The sequence below is a fragment of the Balaenoptera physalus genome (genome assembly GCF_965194825.1).
Source record: "Balaenoptera physalus genome assembly, chromosome: 21".
NCBI classification, from domain to species: Eukaryota; Metazoa; Chordata; class Mammalia; order Artiodactyla; family Balaenopteridae; genus Balaenoptera; species Balaenoptera physalus.
Genome location: NC_138902.1, coordinates 33113617 through 33132602, shown reverse-complemented (window position 1 = coordinate 33132602; position 18986 = coordinate 33113617). Strand labels below are relative to the sequence as shown.

The window sequence follows — 18986 nt, the reverse complement described above, 5'->3', positions numbered from 1 at the left end:
CCAGGGTCAAAGGTTTTCTAAGACAGGGTTTTGCACTTTATTTGTATCTGTGAAGCTCCTCAGCCACGGGGCAGAGTAGATGCTCAACTTCTGAGTCTGAGTCCCTTCGGCTGCTGAAGTACTGCAGATGGGCGTGAAACCAGACGTCTGGTTCCTCAAGGTTGGAGGCTGGAGTCCAAGGTCAAGGTGCCGGGGACCTGGGGTCAGGTGAGGACCCGCTTCCTGGTCTGCAGATCCTGTTTTCCCTGAGTCCCCATGAGCACCGAGAAGCTGTTTAAAGCTTCGAGGATGCTGTAGTCACAGGCCTCAGGGGCTGGGGGAGGGAGCAGACCTGTGAGCCTGGGCAGGAGGGCCAAGTCCACTGCCCTAACCTTGATATGTGTTGACCCCAGTCAAGGCAGTGAAGAAGGGACATCCTGCACCAGATCCTCAGTCTTTAGTCTGCCTGGGGGTGGGGGGAGAGCTCTCTCTCTCTCTCTCTGCCTCTTGACCTACCTACCATAAGGGACTTGGGTAGTCACCCAAAAAAACAGAATAAAGCAGACTGAATTGTAATTAAGATGAAGGAAGAAAAAAAGGTGGGCACTAGTTAACCAAGGAAAGGGACGACACTTCAATGGAGACGATGACACAGATGAATGAGTTTGCTGCGAATTTGGTTCCCACCTTCCTAGAACGATCTGCCAAAAGGGAGGCATCCTCAGCCATGGTTTCATCAACATCCAGGAGGTAAAACTAACCATTATCCAGGGAATTTGCTGCTCTTCCTCGTATGAAGTCAGTGGGAGGGGATTTCTCCTGGGAGGTCTATGAAGGTCACTGTCTCCAACTTTCTGTCCTTGGATGACGTGAGAGAACTCACCCTGGAGGAAGATCATATGGATGCCATCTGTGCGGGGTCGCCTCTGTCAAAGCTCTCACTCTGGATGACATGAGTGCCCGAATTATAAATGTGACAAGTGTGGAAGAGTCTTCACCACAGCTCTAACCTAACACACCAGAGAGTGCACACGGGGTGAAAATCTATGTCTCTGTAACCCGTAAGTTATCTTTTTTAAAATTTTATTTTATTTATTTATTTATTTTTGGCTGCGTTGGGTCTTCGTTGCTCTGCGCGGGCTTTCTCTAGTTGAGGCGAGCGGGGGCTACTCTTTTGTTGCGGTGCGTGGGCTTCTCACTGCGGTGGCTTCTCTTGTTGCGGAGCACGGGCTCTAGGCACGTGGGCTGCAGTAGTTGTGGCACACGGGCTCAGTAGTTGTAGCGCACGGGCTTAGTTGCTCCGCGGCATGTGGGATCTTCCTGGACCAGGGCTCGAATCCGTGTCTCCTGCATTGGCAGGCGGATTCTTAACCACTGCGCCACCAGGGAAGCCCCCGTAAGTTATCCTTAAACAACACGAGTGACCTCCATTTGGAAGGAAACCTCTCTGTTCCCACTGCAGCAGGGACTTCATCTAAGCTTCAGCGTTAGTGTGCACAAGAAAATTCAGGGTAGGAAGAACTATAAAAACAGGAAAATCTTTAGAAAAGTAGACTAGTCTTTACCGGAGAAGCAAGTTGGAAGTGAAATAACACATAACTCATGCTGGAGAAGTTACTAAATGAAAGAAATGTAAAAAGCCCTTTACTTATAGAATATGTGAGACTGCACACTGTATAAAACACTCATGTAATGAATTAAGGAAAGCCTTCAGTGATTTCCAACCCCTTAGGTAATATTAAAGTTCCCATACTGAGGAGATACCAATCCTAAAATCAAAGTGAAAAAGCCTTCAGCGGAAATTCATGTTAGAAGTCTCAGAGTTGGAAAAACCTCTTAACATAAATGTTTTACAACACAATTCATCCATAAATTCAAACTTCTGCCTAATGACTTATTGTTGAAGATAAAATAAAATAAAATGTAGGAACATGGAACAATTTGGGAATGTTGAGTGCAGAATTTTGTGAAAATTATTATATTACATTTTAAAATGTAATATATAAATATATAGATTAAAAGTTGCAGCTGAAAAGCTATTATGTTGGTCACTTTCTAGTTTTTTTACGTAGCTCTAAATATAATTAAGATGACTGGGGTCAGTCAGAAAATAAATTTCTGTGTTAAGGGAAATATGTAGAATATGAGTGTTAACTATACTCTGCATAGCTATAGTCCAGCTTTCTTTGCTTATTTTTAACAAATGTATCTTTCTCCATCCTTTTACTTCTAATATATCCGTATCTTTGTATTTAATGTGGGTTTCTTTTACATAAAGTATAGTTGAGTCTTTTTTTTTTTTTTTTTTTAATCCCCTCTGACAGTCTTTTTTTTTGGCTGTGCCCCACAGGCTTGTGGGATCTTAGCTCCCTGACCAGGGATTGCACCAGGCCCTCGGCAGTGAGAGCGCACAGTCCTAACCACTGGACTGCCAGGGAACTCCCAGTCTTTCTTTTAATTGATGTATTTAAACATCTGATGCTTAAAGTGGTTACTGTTACTACTGGGTTGGTATCTATCATATTTGTAACTGTTTTCTATTCATTGCCCTTGTCCTTTATTATTTTTTTTGTCTTCCAATTTTTTCTCCCTTACCTGGTTTTAACTGAGCATTTTACATAATTTATATAATGCCATTCTTTGTTCTTACTGTATCAATTAATCAATCATACTTCTAGAAAATGTTTTAGTCACTGTCCTTGAGTTTGCAATATGCATTTACAACTAATCTAAGTCTACTTTAAAGGACACCATGCCACTTGCAAGTACCTTACTACAGAATACAGGCTTCCCTGCTATCCACTTTCTTACATGTTAGCAATGAACAACTGGAATTTGAAATAAATTATTTATATTAGCACCCAAAAAATGAAATCCTTAGGCATAAATCTAATAAAAGATATATAAAACTTATATGAAGAAAAGTACAAAACTCAGTGAAATCAATAAATATGTAAATAAAAGTAAAGCTAGTCCATGTACATGGTTAGGAAGACACAATTCTGTCAAGATGTCAGATCTTCCTGATTTTGACCTGCACATTCAATAGAATGCCAGTCAAAATCCCAGCAAATTATTTTGGGGGTATCAACAAATTGATTTTAAAGTTTATATGAAAAGACAAAAGACCAAAAACTAACCTAACATTGAAGGAGAAAAACAAAGTTGGAACAATGACACCATCCAACTTTAATACTTAAAGTTACCATAAAGCTACAGTGATCAAGACACTGTGGTATTAACAAAAGAATAGACAAATAGTTTAATAGAACAGAATAGAAAGCACAGAAAGAGAGTCATACAAATATACTGGACTGATCTCTGACAAAGGCACACAGGCAATTCAATGAGGAAACAACAGTCTTTTGAACAAATGGTGTTGGAACAACTGGACAGCCACAAGCAAAATAATGAACTTAGATGCAGATATTACACCCTTCATAAAAATCAACTGAAAGTGCATCATAGACTTAAATGTAAAATATAAAACTATAAAACTCCTAGAAGACAACATAAGAGAAAGTCTAGATGACTCTGGGTTTGGAGATGACATTTTAGGTACAGTGCCAAAGGCATGATCCATGTCAGAAAAAAATTGATAAATTGGACTTCATTAAAATTTAAGGGACTTCCCTGGTGGTCCAATGGTAAAGAATCTGCCTTACAATGCAGGGGACTCAGGTTCGATCCCTGGTCAGGGAACTAAGATCCCACATGCCACAACTAAGCCCCTCGGGCCACAACTACTGAGCTTGTGTGCCTCAACTAGCGAGCCTGTGTGCTGTAAACTACAGCGTCCACACGCCCTGGAGCTTGCACGCCACAACTAGAGAAGAGAAAACCCGCACGCCACAACTAGAGAGAAGCCCACACACCACAATGAAGAGCCCGCACGCCGCAACGAAAGATCCTGCACGCCTCAACAAAGATCCCACGTGCCGCAACTAAGACCCGACGCAGCCAAAAATAAATAAATAATAATAATAAATCTTAAAAGAAATTTTAAAAGTTCAACCCAATTAAAAATGCACAAACTATCTGAGCAGACACCTGACCAAAGACATACAGATGGCAAAGATCCAACATGTCATAAGGGAACTGCAAATTAAAAGACCTGTTAGCATGGCTAAAACACAGAACGCTGACAACACCAAATGTAAACAAGGATATGGAGCAACAGGTGCTCTCGCTCACTCCTGCTGGGAATGTAAAATGGTACAGCCAGTTTGAGACACTGAAGCTACTTTTCTCCACTGGGGAGGTGAGACTCAGTTCATTATCTTTCCAAAACACAAACCTGCTCAGGCACCCACAGCTGGTGCTGAAGTCCACTGGGGTCTCACTCTAGCAGAAAAACCAACACAATCACCACAGACACCATAACCTGCATGATGGTTTTGCTTCTGTGGCAACAGTGCTCACTCCTTCAGAGAAACTTGTCTGACTTAAAAGAGACTTTATGGGACTCTGGAATATGGGGACCGCCTGCTACATGAATGCAGCGCTGCAAAATCTGACATATACGCCATCCCTTGCCAACTCTACACCGACTCAGGGGTACTCTCAGATTTGTCAGCGTTAAGGATTCTGCACTCTATGTACTAGGCAAGCCATCATCGTTGTGATGTTATCAAGCCATCACACCAGTGAGTTGCTGGCTTCCATACACACAAGCAGGAAGATGCCCATGAATTTCTGATGTTCACTGTCAATGCCATGCAGAAGGCACGTTTGCAAGGGGACAAGTAGTTACAGTGTCACTTCAAGGGCACCCCCCTAACACGACCCATATTTGGAGGGTGCTGGAGACCTTAAATCAAGTGTCTCCATTGCAAGGGCATTTTAAACACCTTTGACCCTTACCTGGACAGTAAGCTGGATAGCAAGGTAGCTCAGAGTGAGAGCCAAGCTTTAGGATAGTCGATGAAGCCCAAAGAGCTGGACCGCAAAAACTCCTGTCATTGTAGTGTTTGTCTAAAGAAGATGCCTACTGCCAAGATGTTTACTTTGCACACTCCCTCTAAGGTCCTCATCCTTGTATTGAAACGGTTCACAGGTGACCAAATTGCTGAGTAACCATATCCCGAGTGTCTTGACATGCAAATCTTCCTGTCTCAGCAGAACGCAGGACCACTTGTCTATTTACTCTAAGCTGTGCTGGTCTATGCCGCTTTGAGTTGTCTCAATGGACATTATTTCTGATATGTAAAAACTGGGAAAAAAAGAGTGGGATAATGGATGATCTAAGGTAGCCACCTGTGACATGACTTCTTTCCTGAGCCAAACTGCCTATGTCCTCTTTAACAGAAGAGCGAACCGGAAAGAAAGAGTGGGAGTTTGGCAATAGGTAGGGAACCAACAGCCCTGGGGCTGATGACACAGCCATGGGAGCAGATTTAGGAAGCCCTGAAGGAGACGCCTACATCCAAGTTCCTGAGTCACAGGAGAATTTGGAAGTAACACCAACCAAAGGAATCACTTTAGACCAGTGGAAATTCCTCCAAGAACAAAACTGACCAAAGCCTGAATTCAACCTCAGGAAAACAGAATTCACCCTGGGGTGCTGCAGTGCAGTTGTGATTCAGCACTCAAAATAAAGAGGTGGGATGAGAAGAATCTCCAGAGCAGGAAAACTACCTGCTGAACGTTTCATTCAGGGACATCCCAGCTCAGGCGGAGGAGAACAGTAGCGAACCCCCTTGTCTGGGGCCGAGTGCCAGAGGCACCAAGAGAAAAGACAGGAAGGGTGAGGAGGCTGTGCATGTATTCCAGTTATCCTGGTACAAGTGTTGAGGGCACACGTGTGCAATGAGCACACACACAGTCACTCTGGGGTGAAGAAACAAAGGTGAGGCTCGGTGACGTGTACACTGGTGCCACTGCGTAACGGTGACGGATCCAGGGCCGAGGCCTTACAAGGGAAACTGTGTCTCCATGCCCTGAAACGTATCCCATGCCCATGTGTGGGATACGTGTGAATCTCCTTAACAACTTTGCATATTTGATTTTGGAGGTTTTCTAGTGGGATTGGGTGTTGCACAGATGCTGATAGGTTGTCAAAAGAGGTCTCAGGGTGAGTTCTCAGGGGGTACCGGGCTGAGCAATTAAGTATTTGGAGGGATTCTTAGTATAGATTTTGTGGTTTGTGGGTGGCATAGATGGGATAAGTGTATGAGAGCTAAGTATGAGAACAGAGGTATTTTTTGCATATCACCTTGCCTTGGTCAGATATGGGATTTTGTATTTGAGCTTATGTTTTATAAAATTCAGAGATCTGGGGAATGTGTGTTGGCGTTCTATGTGTGAAGATTCATAAACTTTTGGGGTTATAGAGACAGCAGGGAAAGTTTTATTTGACAATGGGGGCAGAAGGCACTTTGCCTTAATGGTGGAGCTTTTTATGGAGACATGTAAATGCTTTAGGAATAGTTTCTTTTCCTTTATTTTGGCTGCATAGTATTAATATCTTATGGAGTTCTCCTGGTTGCCACCTCTATCTTTAAAAGTTATCTATCCTCTTTCCCTAAAACAATGATCTTTCCATGCAATAAAGAGAAAGCTCGTATGAAATTGAAACTAAATTATAAATAGCAAATGTCCAAATCCATAAAGATATAAATACAGGGAAAACTAACTAAATGCTATATACTATGTTTACTTGCTTCAGTTCATTAAAATAGAAGTTATATAAGAACTTCCTGAAAACTCAATTAATTTTTATGTACATAGTGGGGTACAGAGGAATTCAGAAACATTTACAGCAAAAAATGACAATGTCACCAGTTTTCAACATTTCCTAACAGATACACTTACATGTTAGAACATGCTGGCTTGGGAAAACTGAGTATTAAAAAAAATGGGGTATTGGAAAAACAGAAGCTGTTCTTGAAAAGATTTATAACCTGAATTCATATGGGGCACATCATGTGAAAGAGTAATACTAGAAACAAACAAAACACAGACGAAAAAAGGGGCAAATAATTATGGACAAGGCAGATATGGGAATTACTTTTAATTATATGAATAATTCCAAGACAATGACACTAAAAAACACAAATTCTGAGCCTGTTCCCCAGTGTTTGTGGGAACTGACTTTATAAAGATAAGCCCACTGTCATTGAAAGGCAGCATCTTCCCAAAGAAACCCTCCTAAACACACAGGCCCGGCCGTGTGCGTTAGTGTGCATGTGGGACAGGAGCCAAGTGTCAGATAGTAAACTTCCACACGGGGACCGTATTTGTTGGATGTACAGTGGCTTTTTTCTTATGGTTCATACTTGTACGCATTACTTGCATCTTATCTGAGAGCATCAAATAAACAATAAAAGTGATGTCATTTTGAGAAATCATTTTGAAAAATTAGATGATGTCACAAAGGACACTATATTAGTTTCCTAGGGTTCCCGTAACAAATTACCACAAACTTGGGAGCTTAAAACAAGAGTAATTTATTCTCTCAAAGCCCCCAAAAATGTGCTGGCAGGGCCACACCCCCTCCACAGACTCTGGGGACCCCCCCCGCCCCCCACCCTCCAGCTTCTGGCAGCTCCTGGCCTCTGCTGGCTCGTCTCAGCCTCCGTCACCACGTGGCCTCTTTCCCTGCGGCTCACACTCCCTCTCATCTCTGACAAAGATACCATTCACTGGACTTAGGGTCCACAATAAATTAAGGAAACTCAACTTGAGATCTTTTTTCAACATCTTTATTGGAATATAATTGCTTTACAATGGTGTGTTAGTTTCTGCTGTATAACAAAGTGAATCAGCTATAAATATACATACGTCCCCATATCTCCTTCCTCTTGCGTCTCCCTCCCACCCTCCCTATCCCACCCCTCTAGGTGGTCACAAAGCACCGAGCTGATCTCCCTGTGCTATGTGGCTGCTTCCCACTAGCTATCTATTTTACATTTGGTAGTGTATATATATGTCCATGCCACTCTCTCACTTCGTCCCAGCTTACCCTTCCCCCTCCCTGTGTCCTCAAGTCCATTCTCTACATCTGCGTCTTTATTCCTGTCCTGCCCCTAGGTTCTTCATAACCTTTTTTTTTTTTTAGATTCCATATATATGTGTTAGCATATGGTATTTGTTTTTCTCTTTCTGACTGACTTCACTCTGTATAGACTCTAGGTCCATCCACCTCACTACAAATAACTCAATTTCGTTTCTTTTTATGGCTGAGTAATATTCCATTGTATATATGTGCCACGTCTTCTTTATCCATTCATCTGTCAATGGACACTTAGGTTGCTTCCATGTCCTGGCCATTGTAAATAGTCCTGCAATGAACATTGTGGTACATGACTCTATTTGAATTATGGTTTTCTCAGGGTATATGCCCAGTAGTGGGATTGCTGGGTCGTATGGTAGTTCTATTTTTAGTTTTTAAGGAACCTCCATACTGTTCTCCATAGTTGCTGTGTCAGTTTACATTCCCACCAACAGTGCAAGAGGGTTCCCTTTTCTCCACACCCTCTCCAGCATTTATTGTTTGTAGATTTTTTGATGATGGCCATTCTGACTGGTGTGAGGTGATACCTCATTGTTCAACTTGAGATCTTTAACTGTATCTGCAGACACTCTATTTCCAAATAAGTTCACATTCACAGATCCCTGGGGTTACGACTTGGGCTTATCTTTTTGGGGTCACAGATTCAACCCACGACAGACGTCATTTCAGCCTCCGTTGCAGGTGAGTGGTGTCTGAAACGGCTCAGAAGCACAGTCAGTGACCAAGGCATGGAGAAGGCGAATGTATTTTTTGGCCTCTGTGTGTTTAGCACGACGGACAGAGATTTTAGGTCTTTCCTTCCTAAACTTTATGTGCTTTCAGAAACCTTATTCACTACAAATTGCAGTGTTACCAACATGCCTCTTTCTCTAATACGGAATAATAATCACATCAAGTATAAAATAGTTCCCAGCTTCCTTCAAAAATGTTACTTCAGAGCCTGCCTGTTTTGAAACTTGGTCTCTGAATGCTGGCCCCTTAAGCCATGCACAGGATTTCAGGTTAAATGTGGATTTCCACAATCCAGGCTAGTGCTGTGCATAAACGGCACGCTTGTGAAGAAAACACTCCCTGAAGCAAGAGAAACTGAACGTTCATCTATATTGTGGCATAATTTAGTCATCTCTTACCGGGGTGGGATCTTAAGAAAAAAAAAGTTTTACAAAGAAATGTGAGACCTCCCACATTTACATGGTTTACAATGTAAACTGTGCAGTTTAAACTGTTACAGTGTATGAACCCACATTTTGGTAGGTGTACACACATCTAATTAACACCTCCACATGGATTCAGAAAATTACAGAGGCTCTGGGGGTCAGGGGCTACCCCGCCAGCCTTTCTTGCCAGGCATGAGCAGTTGCTGTTCCTCACTCAGGACACGTTCCAGGGTCTCAGGCAGAACAGCATATCCTCCCACCGCCATCCCTGCTCACATGGACTGTTTCCAGCCTCTGACAATTCCCAGATGCTCCTCCCGAGAAGTTACTGGGAGGTACTGTGGGGACCCTCTGTCAGCCTCTTTAGTAAATCAGAAGCTCTCTGGGGGCAGAGAATTTCATGCAATATTTTATAACAAGAATGATAAATAGTAATAGTGGTAATAACTTCACTACTGATGATTAACAAGTACAATGACAGTGAGGTTGAGGACGATAATTAGCCCAAGGAGATGGCAGAAAGATAAAGACTTCTAAGAGTCACTGACCACGTGGCCATACCAGCACTCACGGGGAGGCCTGGAGTCACACCAAGTCTGTACGGTGAGGCGTGTGCCCTGAGGACGGGAACAAGCAGGAGGATGGAAAAGAGAACTACCTGGAAGAGGTCCTGGATACACACGGGGCTCCCACGCGCTGACCGGCAGTGGAGGACTCTGGGGTGCAGAGGAGGAGACCTAGCTCCTTCTATGGGCCTCACAGCCTCCTCTCCGCTGAGCCTGGACATGTGCTCTACTCACCCAACATACCATCCGCCTCCCGGTCCTCCTAGAAGCCTAGACAGGCAAATTCCAAGCCTGTACCCTTGCAGCTTGCATTTCCAGACCTTAGTCTCTCCAGGCTTTTATGGGGATCTGGAGCTGACGACAGTCAAGCAGCCCCTATTCCCACCATACAGTGTACCCCAGAATTCTCTGAGATGAAACACACTTCTCTTCAGCCAGGACACTGGTTACAGGATTCTCCAACTGCTAAATAGAGGAAACCAAGGGGTGGCTTGGAGAGGGCTTCATGGCCAACTTTATGCCAAATGCACAGCACACTAAGAAAGCACAGCGTGCCTGCTGTGTACAGAGTCAAGACGCCCTCCCGCACCCCGCCGACCACACCGCCACAACGCAGCCCCTTCTCCATTCCTCGTCCCTATCCCTGTTCATGTCTCAATTGTGAGCAATTCTGAACCTCTTCTGGGGTATAGGGACCAGAGGGTCAAGGAACAGTTATCCTTCAGGAACGACATCTGAGGCCCAGGCCCTCTCTCTCCGTCGCTCCAGACTGTGCTGGGTCTGGGACGTCCAGAGGAGCTCACGTGACCAGGCACCACTTCCCCAGGCTTGGAAATGATTTCATCTGAAACATGTCTGCCTGAGCTGTCTCATAACAAGTGCTCAACCAGTGTCGGCAGTTGTTCTTCCTACTGAATCCACACAAGCTCCGTGGGTATCTTCGTCATTCATGTGACCACCGTCATCCTGGAGGGCAGGGGCCCCCAAGGCCAGAAGAATGCTGAACCCAGATGGCTCAGGAGTCAAGGGCCCAAAGTCTGGACTCAGCCCGCCTGGATTCCAGCCAGGGTCCCCACATGCTGGGCGACGCACAAACGGAGATGGCCTTGTCCTCACAGGGTTGTTAAGGAGTGGAGATGGTTTCGTGAGTGTAGAGTGCTGAAACCTGGACAATATGAGTCATGGCTGTTCTTACTTACATATGGGGCAACAAGGGCAGTTTGCAGGGGATAAGTGAGCAGAAGGGCAAGAGTTCAAGGTGAACCCATCTCCACAGATCCCTAAGACCATTTCGTTGCCCCTGTTGCCTTTTGCCGGGGGGGGGGGGGGTCTCTCCATTTGAACCTGTCTTAAGTTGCCTGACTAGATGTATCACCTATAGAAGCTGTGCCAGAAAATAACACCAAACTGTTAAGATAAAGAAAGCAAAGCAAATAAAAAATTGCCTTACATTTTACAAAAAATGTGCTGAGAATTCCATGCTACAATCTCTTGGGCACAATTAAAGTAGCCAGAACACAACTGAAAGGGAGACAAGAAGATCCCAACAATAGCCCCAGACTTCGGGGCTCTTGACTCACACCAACCATAATCCCCACAGGTTAGGAATCCTTGGGAAATGTGGAAATGAGAAATATCACCCAGCAGTCACTCCCATCTGGTCTGGGGTGGATACCAGCAGTCTGCATATTTTCAAGAAGTTGCTTTAGGCCAGAACTGCCCCCAGGATACCCCCTCATGGTACTCTCATGATTATGGTATGTTACAAGGCAAGAGATCTGGCAGATGTAATTAAGGTCACTATCGGTTGAACTTGAAAGATTATGCAGTTAGATCTAATCTTATTACAAGAGCCCTTAAAAAGAAGCTTTCTCTGGGCTTCGCTGGTGGCGCAGTGGTTAAGAATCTGCCTGCCAATGCAGGGGACACGGGTTCGAGCCCTGGTCCGGGAAGAACCTGCATGCCACGGAGCAACTAAGCCCGTGTACCACAACTACTGAGCCTGTACTCTCGAGCCCGCGAGCCACAACTACTGAAGCCTGTGCGCCTAGAGCCCGTGCTCCGCAACAAGAGAAGCCACCGCAATGAGAAGCCCATGCACCACAACTAGAGAAAGCCCACGTGCAGCAACAAAGACCCAACACAGCCATAAATAAAATTAATTAATTTAAAAAAAAAAAGCAGCTTTCTCTGGATGGAAGTAGAAAGGGAAGAAAGGGAGATTCCAAGTGAGAGATGGACATGTCCTTAGATAGAATGTTAAACCAAGACATATCCAGGTGAAAAGTCTAGGCAAGTAAAAGCAACTTTCTCAGCTTGGAATGGTCAAGGAAGACTCTTGTAAGGGTGTATTTTTTATTATAACATGATGGAAGGAGTAAAGGAAGTTAGGAACACAAAGGTTTTTTTGTTTTTGTTTTTTTTGCAACAATTAGTGTATTTTACTGTATTTAAATTATACAATAAAGTGCTACTAGCATAAAACCAAAAACCTGTATTTATTTACTTATTTTTAATTTTTATTTAAAAAAAATTTTATTGGAGTATAGTTGATTTACAAGGTTGTGTTAGTTTCAGGTATACAGCAAAGTGAATCAGTTATACAGATACATACATCCACTCTTTTTTAGACTCTTTTCCCATATAAGCCATTACAGAGTATTGAGTTCCCTGTGCTATATAGTAGGTCCTTATTAGTTACCTATTTTATATATAGTAGTGTGTATATGTCAATCCCAATCTCCCAATTTATCCCTCCCTCCCCTTACCCCCTGGTAACCATAAGTTTGTTTTCTATATCTGTGACTCTATTTCTGTCTTGTAGATAAATTCATTTGTACCATTTTTAGATTCCACATATAAGCGATATCATATGGTATCTGTCTTTCTCTGTCTGACTTACTTCACTCAGTATGACAATCTCTAGGTCCATCCATGTTGCTGCAAATGACATTATTTCATTCTTTTTTATGGCTGAGTAAATATTCCATTGAATAGATGTACCACAAGGGATTTTTTTTTTTTTTAAGATTTGGTGAAGAAAACTTCCAAAGAGGTGGGCTTTCTTTATGAAGTGGGATCCAGCACATCTATTGAGTGAGTTAGGGCAGAAGTTGGGTGAAGTGGAGAATATGTGAAATAATGTTATTAGGGATGAAAGAGTTGGATATGCAAACAATGATGCAAGTCAGGGGTCCTAGAACTACACACCATGTGCGAATCTTACTTGCTGCACCGTAACAGTTCTAGGTAAGAGGTGTCCTCAGGTTCTTCGATTTTGAAAAATACCAAAAGAAGCACATTCATCATGTGTAAAAATTATATATGAAATTCGAATCCTTTTCCAATGTCCTTGTCCACTGGAATACAACCATACTCATTTGTTTATGTTTGGTTGATGGCTGCTTTTGTACAGCTATGGAAAAACTGAGAACTTGTCACAGAGACACCTGCAAAGCATAAAATATTTAATATCTGACCACTTATAGAAAAAGTTTGACTATAGAAAAGATCTGGGTGTTAGCTCCAAAAAGCAAGGAACTCTATTTTTCACACTGATGTATTCTAACAGTACAAAGAAGACACTTAGGGCTTCCCTGGTGGCACAGTGGTTAAGAATCCGCCTGCCAATGCAGGGGACACGGGTTTGAGCCCTGGTCCAGGAAGATCCCACATGCCATGGAGCAACTAAGTCCGTGTGCCACAACTACTGAGCCTGGGCTCTAGAGCCCACAAGCCACAACTACTGAGTCCACATGCCACAACTACTGAAGCCCACGTGCCTAGAGCCCGTGCTCCACAACAAAGAGAAGCCACTGCAATGAGAAGCCTGCGCACTGCAATGAACAGTAGCACCTGCTCGCTGCAACTAGAGAAAGCCTGCACACAGCAACGAAGACCCAGCACAGCCAAAAATAAAATAAATAAAATAAATAAATTAAAAAAAACAAAAAAACAAAAAACAAAGAAGACACGTAGCATGTTTATGTGGAATTAGTGAATGATTTCTATGCAGTTTGACCATTAGTAGTAGCTATGTTACTAGTTTCAAGCTTATGGTATCATAATACAATATGTGGTGTTATTTTATCCAGTAGAGCTCAATCACTTACTAGAAAGTCGTCTCAGAGACAGGAAATAACGATTTCTCCAGGAAGAGCTGATGAAAGGTGAATGGGGTACATATATATGAGGGTGGTTAAGTGATGGTGTGGGAAGACATGAAGTCCAGAGTTTGCTAATGGACAAAGACCAGCCCGTGTCTCACCTGCTGGCTTTGGATCACCGAGATCAAAGCCCTCCAATGGCCCAGGGCTCGGGGATTTGCACACAGAGATGTCTGGACCTCCTGGGCCTAGGAAGAGCAGAGGGCAGAGGGCAGAGGGCAGTGTGGTGGTGAGGATCACATGCTGCTGGGGGCTTAATGTTCACAGTAGGCAGGGTTGCTACGCTGCAGGAATGTGGGCGTGGCTCAGGAGTCCTGCCTTCCTGGCAGGGAGCTGCGCCCCATCAGCTAGCTGGCTGCTCTCCAGAAAGCAGGTGGGTTTAGGGCAGTGGGTGAGTGCCTAATATCCCCCCTAGGGTCCCCCAGGAATCCCCCAATTACACCTCTGCCTGACTTCTGATGGTTTGATTTTCCCTTCTGGCCTTGTCTTCCACCTTCAAGGAACACGTTTCAAGGTACAGAACTACGTACGACTGCGACTCAAACCACCCCATAAGTACTGATTTGGGCGCTCTGTCACTCATTCAGGGTAGTCTATACTCTATTCTCCCATTTCCTGACATTATTATTTACCATTGTTGTTGTTGTTGTTATAAGACATTAAATAACATTTCTCTATCCAGTCACAGTCTGATTTACTGGCTAGGATGACTACTTCCAATATATATACACACACACAGGTGTTCCTGCTCTACCACACTACCTCCTGATGGCATTTTCCCTGACGAGTCCCTGGAAATTTTCAAGTCCCCTTCCAGATGCTCAGACCTGCCATTTCTACAGGGGAAGCTAGAAAAGGGCGTCCTGTCCTGCCTGAGCCCCTGGAAAATATTCTAAGTTATCTGGGGTCCAGCAAGGGCCCGTGGCTGCCCGAAGTTACTTGGAGGCCATCTTTGGGCCACAAGAGTCACTTCAAATTTCCTGAGACCTCTCAGGGCCAACAAACCACCAAGGCAAGTTCAGAAGTCTTGAGAGAAGGCCTCACCTGTGCAGAAATTTCTAAGTATACCCTAGAACCAGGGAACCATTAATGCCACACCAGGTCACAGCCTCAAAGCCAGGAAACTCTGAGGATGCCGAGGGAACAATCCCATGGCCCATGAACAGCTCTAAACAAGAAGTACAAGCCCAGATGTCCGACCTGAAGGTGGCCAGCAGAAAGTGCAGCAAGGCGGTCAGCAATGAGAGAGTGCTGCGGCCTTAACATTTGGTGTAGGTGAGGCTTTGGAGGGAAGTAAAGATGGATCCTGAGTCCAGCTTCCCTGGAGGAAACATACACACAAATATATTTAAATGAACCAAAAATAAGAGTTGTCTCTGAATGGCAAATTGTTTTCCAAATGAATTTTCATGCCCTATCATTCTTGCTAATTTCTATTTCAGTATTTTTTTAAAAGAAAGAAGAAAAATGAGTACTGCTCCTAGGAGTTGGATTACACAAAAAAATCAATATGAACATCTATTCTAGAACATCCTTCATATAAGCAAAACTTATAACAAATATATAACGTACCATTTGGAAACCATATCTCAATTAAATAAAATCCATACAAGTAGTTTTCTACATTTAATTTGATAGTTTCCATGTATCACTTGGCCTAGTTGACAGAAACCATGAGCTCTATGAAAGTGAGTTTCTGCTGCCCCTAAATGCATCTCTTTCTAAGTCTGCTGCCAAATAAGGTATGACTATTGTCTAACAAGATGTTCAGGACTCCTTACACAGTATGAACTTAAGATTCTTTAGGCCAACTGTTGCTTTTTTGTAATTTCAAACAAAATATTATGTAATTCATAGATACCATTTCTTGAAGAGAAGCCTTATAAATTTCACATTTTAATTTTCATTCTAAAAATATCAAAACAAGCTCAGTGAAACTGTACCATATGAAAAACATTTGAAGAGGAAAAATGGACACTGCGTATCTCTAGCAAAAATTAAACACCAAAATATGGTATTTACTCACTCTCTTTCACTCTTACTGTCTTTCCAAGTGCATCAGACCACCCCCCTCCTCTATTTAAACCTCTTTTTCCAGTGGGACATGGGAAAAGTAAAACACCAGGCAGGGCATTTTGGCCCATAAGAGCCACCGGGAAAAAAAAAAAAAAAGTTTATCAAGCCAGGAACTGCTTTTGTTAACGTGGAACATCAGTGAACTTCATCTATCTCCTGCCTGGCACTCTTAAGATTTTCTAAGTGGCCCTGAGGACCCAAGAGCCACTAGTGTCTGCCTGGAAAGAATGGAGAGGGTTCCTATGCCCGTTAATCCTGCTGCAGAATTTTCTAGGTCAGTTCAGGAGCCTGGGAAATGCCACTACCCAAATGCAGTCCCATGGAAAGCTTTCTAGGCTTGCCTGGAAATGTTCTAAGTCCCCTCAGATACCCAGGAAAGGCTGGTGCTGGACCGGAAGGCACTAAGGGAGGCACACACTGAGAAATGACAAATTCTTTAAGTTCTCAGGGGACCCAGGGAAAGACTTGTACCTGTCCCCCTTGGTGGCTAGGAGCGGCAAGGATGACTGGATCCTTGGACATTTGTAGAGAAAAGACAAAAGGAACTTGAAGAGAACATACACCTAGTTGGAAACCTTAGCTCACGACCAACGAAGTCAAAACATCATATAAGCAAAGAAAGGAAGCTGTTATATACTAGAATGATTAACTAGGTTTGACTGTTAATAAAAACATTACCAACATCCTTACCAAGAACACGTTAAAACAGTGTAAAGTACCAAATAATATTTTCAATATGTAATAAAGACTGGAAAAGCATTGAGGTCGCTAACCAAACCTGATACATTTCAACAGGAAAGTAATGTGGAAACTAGAAAGCCATCTAAAGAATGGGATGGGATCCACCCTCCTGTTGCCCCTACTGTTGCTATTGATCAAGGCTCTCTCCTCCTATTCTGCCCTCCTCCATCTCTCTGATTCCACTGTTGTCTATTTTCATTGATCGCACTGCTTCTTGCTTAGCTCACTCTCTCCCACTCTTACTGTTTTGAGAAGTCCACAGGATCCACCCACTCTCCATCCTCTACTTTGCAGTCTTTTTCCTCACTCTCCCTTGCTGGCTGTCTCCCTGGCTCTCCCTCTTTGTCCCTTTTTCCTCAACCCCCCGCCCACTCGACATCCACAGGGGTGGAACAAAGATGCTCTGCCCAGAAGAGCACACTTTCCCGTGAGACATCGGGAATGTGGACACACGTTGGCCGGTATCGCCAGCGGATAGGATTTGGGACAGAAGGACACGCGGCGTCACTGGACAGGACTGGGCCCCTGCCCCCAGCCCGGGGCTCTAGGGCCTTTCTGAGGCGGTGACCGCGAAGGGCAGCGAGCGGCAGGGCCCGGCCGCAGGAGGCCCAGGATGGGCAGCTGGTCTCAGGAGAACACTGGGGTCTGTGGAGTCCCAGGGCCGCGGGAGGGCGCGGCGTCCCGGGCTGCCCTGAGGGGCCGAGAGGGGCGATGCGGGGCGCGAAGGGCGAAGAGTCCACGTCGCGAGTGGGGACCTGACACGGCGCGGGTCGGGCCAGGAGACAGTGAAGAGACCGAAGGCAGAAAGGCCTGATGGGGACGGCCTCGGAGCGACTTTGACCGGAAACGGACGCATACCCGGACCCGGACTCGGACCCGGCAGCCGAGCGCCCAGTATCCCGAGTCTCAAGGCGACGCGGGCCGGAGGGGCGAGAACGGGGACCCCGGAACCTGCGTGTGAAGGATGCGGTCGGGAGGGGGCTGTGGAGCGCAGCTCTGATTCTCAGAGCCCAGGGGCTCACTCACCCGAGGGGACCTTCGCTCCCGAAATCCGCTTCCGCGTCGGCAGGAAATTACGCACGCGGGGCGGGGCCTTAGTCAGGGAGAGGCGGGGCGGAGCAGCGTGGGCGAGGCCTGAGCCTTCCCGCCCCGCCGCAGGCCGTTTCCGGGTCGGCCCCTACCCCGGGCCAGGCACACCTCCAGTCTCAGCGTTTGGGTGCGTTTGATTCGTCTGGTGTCCGGGGAGCCGGGCTGCTTCCTCGGGGCTTCAAGTTAAATGTTTCGGACAACTCCAGGTACGAGCTTAGAGCTGTGAGGCCTTCCGTAGTGAATGCTGGGATGTTTCCCTGTTAACATGTTGAAAACGGTTTAGGTCGAAATCCCCTTTCGCGCCTGGAGACTCGTGTCCTGCGAGTGCTCTGGGCGCGACTCGGCTTCGGGCGGGGATCTCGCTGTGTCCAAGTGGGCCGTGGTGGGATCCCGACCAACGTCTGTGGTTCCTGCGCTTGGAATGGGTTATTCAGTTTAGCAAGGGCTGGAATTGTCTGTGCGGGCGATGGAAACCAGAGCGAACGTTATTTCTATTTCTGCTCCCTGTTCGCTAGAGACGCAGCCCTGGGCTCAGTATCGGGGGCTTCATGGGGCCAGGACCTGGGCTGCGAGGCTGAGGGGCTGAGGCATTGCTTTACAAGAGTAAAATGTACTGCGTGTGTAGGTGTAAATTCTTTTCTCCTTACATTTGACTTGTTCAGTTTCACTCATCTTGAGGTGATATATGAATGCAAGACCTTTGGGACAAGCGTGGATGCTTGTCATTAATTTCTAAATATATTGTAATTTCACATTTTTCTTTTTCTGTATCACAGAGCTATCTGAAAGTGTTTAATTTAAAAAATGTGAGATATTTTAATCTCTTTGTTTTCTATTTCTCAATGTTTTATGTCAAGTTAGGATGAGGCTTACAAAAGAGTCAAATGATATATATCTGCGTGTGTAACTCATCCAGCCTCCAAATCACCTTCTCCACCAAGTCTTCTGCATTTAGGTTTATACATAATATGTGCTTGGGAGTCTCCATATCGACTGTAGTGATTCCTCTTGGGTCCATATGGGATACATATCTCCCTAGGAGAAGCTGAGTCCATGAGATGGGTACCTTATGAGTAAACCAGTCTTTACACCACATCTCTGAGTCTGTTTCCTTGGCTGGGGATTAGATCTAATGAAAGCTGAGAAGGTAAAAGAAGTGACATTGCATTGAAGTTTATGTTTTCATTGTCATTATTAC

General features: G+C 44.7%; 2 long non-coding RNA genes and 1 pseudogene across 16 annotated transcripts in view; 2 read left to right on the top strand and 1 right to left on the bottom strand.

Moving 5' to 3' along the window:
* The window catches only part of LOC309651357, a 70886-nt gene extending 53029 nt beyond the window's left edge, over positions 1–17857 (bottom strand). For 5 of the 9 annotated variants that reach the window (XR_014258032.1, XR_014258033.1, XR_014258034.1 and 2 more), the window contains exon 1: positions 17726–17857. This is a non-coding gene — a long non-coding RNA (uncharacterized lncRNA). Of the gene's footprint in view, positions 1–740; positions 864–13983; positions 14071–17725 lie in introns of all 9 variants that reach the window. The other 4 variants (XR_014258038.1, XR_014258039.1, XR_014258040.1 and 1 more) reach the window with 4 other exon arrangements.
* On the top strand, positions 875–6849 carry LOC309651348 (ubiquitin carboxyl-terminal hydrolase 17-like protein 6 pseudogene; annotated as a pseudogene). The gene has a single exon. The product of its transcript is annotated as a ubiquitin carboxyl-terminal hydrolase 17-like protein 6 pseudogene (transcript).
* A 24-nt stretch (positions 17858–17881) lies between the features above and the next one.
* LOC309651360 overlaps positions 17882–18986 on the top strand; it is a 31014-nt gene continuing 29909 nt past the window's right edge. For all 6 annotated transcript variants that reach the window (XR_014258060.1, XR_014258061.1, XR_014258062.1 and 3 more), the window contains exon 1: positions 17882–17994. This is a non-coding gene — a long non-coding RNA (uncharacterized lncRNA). The remainder of the gene's footprint in view (positions 17995–18986) is intronic.